The sequence below is a fragment of the Chaetura pelagica genome, unplaced genomic scaffold, assembly GCF_000747805.2.
Source record: "Chaetura pelagica isolate M959 unplaced genomic scaffold, ChaPel_1.0 scaffold221, whole genome shotgun sequence".
NCBI classification, from domain to species: Eukaryota; Metazoa; Chordata; class Aves; order Apodiformes; family Apodidae; genus Chaetura; species Chaetura pelagica.
The window spans coordinates 6,849,774-6,853,109 of NW_009952533.1; positions in this window are offsets into that span (position 1 = coordinate 6,849,774).

A 3,336-nucleotide genomic window follows, 5' to 3' on the forward strand; every position below is an offset into this window, starting at 1 on the left:
GGCATTCCTCTGTCTGTGCAAAAGTCTTAAGGAAGGTGCAAAGAGACTGAGAGCTAAACTACTTAGCTGGCAGTGCCTACCCCTGTCTCTCACACCCAACAGCTGAGCTACATACTCCCTGCAACTGTCCTTGCAGACTGCAGGAGCTACGTTTTTCAAAGCACGTTATGAAGATTTAGTCAGGCAGCCTCTAATTGACTTGTCTGGGAGTTGTGCTGATAAATCTTCACCCTTTGAAAACATTCCCAATCTGCTTTGTATCTGGATAGGAGAGAAGCTAATAATAAAAAGCAGCCACTGTCGATTATTAAAGCTGTAATTCCTGAAGAACTCCTGCAAATCATGGTAGAAAAGAAATGCAGGAACCTTTTTTTTGTGTTTTAAACTAAGCAGCAGCAAAGTAACACATCCAGTGTTGTTGCACACGCACCATAGCTACTCATTCACAACTCAATTGCGCTCTTTAAACTGTGTATGCAACACTAGAAATGGCCTCCTGGGGAAAATCTTGCCCTGATTCATCCTTGGTTGGGCACAAGCTGTAGCAAGCTAGTGAAGTGTGCTGCCTAGCAAAGGGGCACTTGGGACAGGAGTGTGTTCCTGTGCTCTGCAAAAGAGCAGCAGCGCTCTGACACAGCCTCTGCTTCCCTTCATCATTGAGGCACTGGTAGGATATGAGCTCTGTTTATGACTCAAGCCTTGGCTAACTTCTGTAAGGGAAAAGCCCTTCCTATGCTTAGAGCAAGCAAATTACTTTCCAGATGCATGCAAAATGCTGCCATGGTATAATCTACATGCATAATATAATACTTTAGAATATTCTTGGAGAAACTCCTAAGAAGGAACCAGAAGAGACAAGTGATGGTAGAGGCATGACAGTACTCCCCTGATGACACCGTTGGTTTCCACAGACTACAAGCTTTTACTCAACCTCTTTTATTACCACAGCCTGTCTAGTATTTGATCTCTAGAAGACCCATAGCTAGCTGTAAGAAGGCTGAACTCAGAAATGGTGTGGTTGTCTCTCATTCATTTCACTGGTGTTACTTCCCAATAAACACCACCTCACCTCAATAAAGCTACTTATTCCACAGCTGCATGAAGTAGTACCTTCCAGTTCCTCAAATCAATGTGGGGTAAGTAATTTGAGGGATTATTCCACACAACTAAGTTCAACTTCATGCTTTCCAAAGCAAAAAGTTTGATACAATCAGAAAAGGAAGAAAATGAGAGCCAGATATTCAATACCCTGTAGCTGTTAGTGTCCACACATTTTAGTCACCCTCTAGGGGTAATATCATCATAAATGAAACCTCCACCTGAAAGTAATTTAAAGATCAGAATTAACAGATTTCCACAACTAACACATAAAAAAAAAATCTCGTGAACAAACTACAGGACAAGTTATACTGTGCTGCAAAATGGTCAGTTTATCCCTGAGCTTGTCTCTGTAAGTCTGCCTCCTCTTCCCCAACTGTCCCTTGTGTCTGACTGTGCAGCATGTCTGAGCATATAGGTGACCTGAAGATGTCTTGGCAAGGACAAATACTCCTAAAGAAGTGCAGGTTATCTAAGTACAGGTTGAACAATTAACAGTGCAGTACACATTGCAAAGGAGACCCAAGCATGGCAGGAGGTGGGGGGGGGGAGAAGGAGGAGGGATATTAATCTCTTGCATATTAATGAATTAATACTAATATTTTTTAAAAGTCCTAGTTCTCACGATGCTCCTGAGCCATGTCTTTTGAGGAAAGGAAAAAAAAATAAATATGGAACGGATTAGCTTGGAAGTAGAATTGTGCTAAGCTGTACGCCATAAAAAACCCAAACAACTAACTGAAATTTTAAAAATAGAAAATATGTCAGAAGCAGCCAAAATCTGCCTTTTTCCTTCATCCAAAGAGATCCCTGATCAGCACAATCAGCCTGAGCAATCTCAAGGAAAGAAGACTAATGCCAGAACTGCTTGTTTGCCTTTGCATATCTATCTAAAACAATGCATGCAGCAGTTTTGTAAGACTCCTGCACAAAACACAGTCCAACTGTGAGAGGTGCTGAAGCCCTCAGCTCCTGTTAAGCTCACTAGGAGTTAGGGGTCCATTGATAAAATCACTTCGTCGAATTTTTTTCAGATGGACCGTAAGTTCTTGATAGAACAACACTTCTTTACATTTATTTTTTGTTGTCAATATAAGTTATAGCCAGAACTGTAAAAAAAATAGAGGATCACTGGAGATCTGTGAAGACTCAAGGAGCCAAAAGATTGTACCGAATACCCCAGACATGTTCTGAATTATTCTGAGCACAGTTTGAGAACTGTTTGCCACAGGCTAAAGGCCAGACAGCACTGAATAGCAGTTTTGCCCTAAACATGGCCAAGCAAACTATACGAACTTCACTTCTTTGTTGCCTCGGTACCTTCACCTCAAGATGACCTTGGGTCCCACAAAGGCACGCAACAGCAACTAATGGGAAAGTATGTGCCTGGTCTCCCTGATCCCAGCAATTATCAGAGTCACAGAGTCCCAAGGCTGAACCTGCTGTGTTGGGTGAACTGCAAATGTACTATATTTAAGTCTACTGATGAAGTATAAAGAAGAAGAAAAGAGATTTAAACACATCAACTCCCTGATTCAGCACAATATTTAAGCGCATGCTCTACCTTGAGTACCCTAAGCAACCTAAATTACAAAAAATGTCTTCTGCAACAAAAAACAACAACACATTAGACCAAAGCCTTTGTTCAGGTCTCACCTTCCTTAATCTACAGGAGCTGTCTCCAGCCTAGGATAAACCTCATCCTCTCTCCTGTCACTAGGCTGAGCGCACATATGCAGTGTAGTTGACTTGCACATGTGCACTGGTTTCGTGCTTCCTCAAAGGACAGATCCTAAAAAGATGCACTTTGTTGCAATCCAGTGAATCTCTTCACTCCCTGCACATACCTGGAGCACGTCGGAAAGACAGCAGCAATGGGAAACTTGCCCAAGTAATTCACAGTGTTTGTTCCTGGCTTTCATGCTCTTCCAGTGGGCACTGTGGACCATGTCTCCCAGTGTTCCCTGTACCTTCCTCAACAGTGTAAATGCACATTTGCTTGTCACCTGCTAAAGATGCCCAGCGTGGTCATGGCTGTGGTATGTGTGCAGTGTTGCGGAAAGGGCTGCGAGGCACCTAGAAAAGATGGATGCCAGGAGCAAATGCCTAAATGTACTAACCCGACAGGCAGGGAAACACCCACCTCAGCAGTAACCAGTCTTGCGAAGAGAAGTCCCACGCTGGCCTGTGCTGCCCTCTTTCTAAAGCTGTTGCATGAAGTTTGCTGACACCTTATCA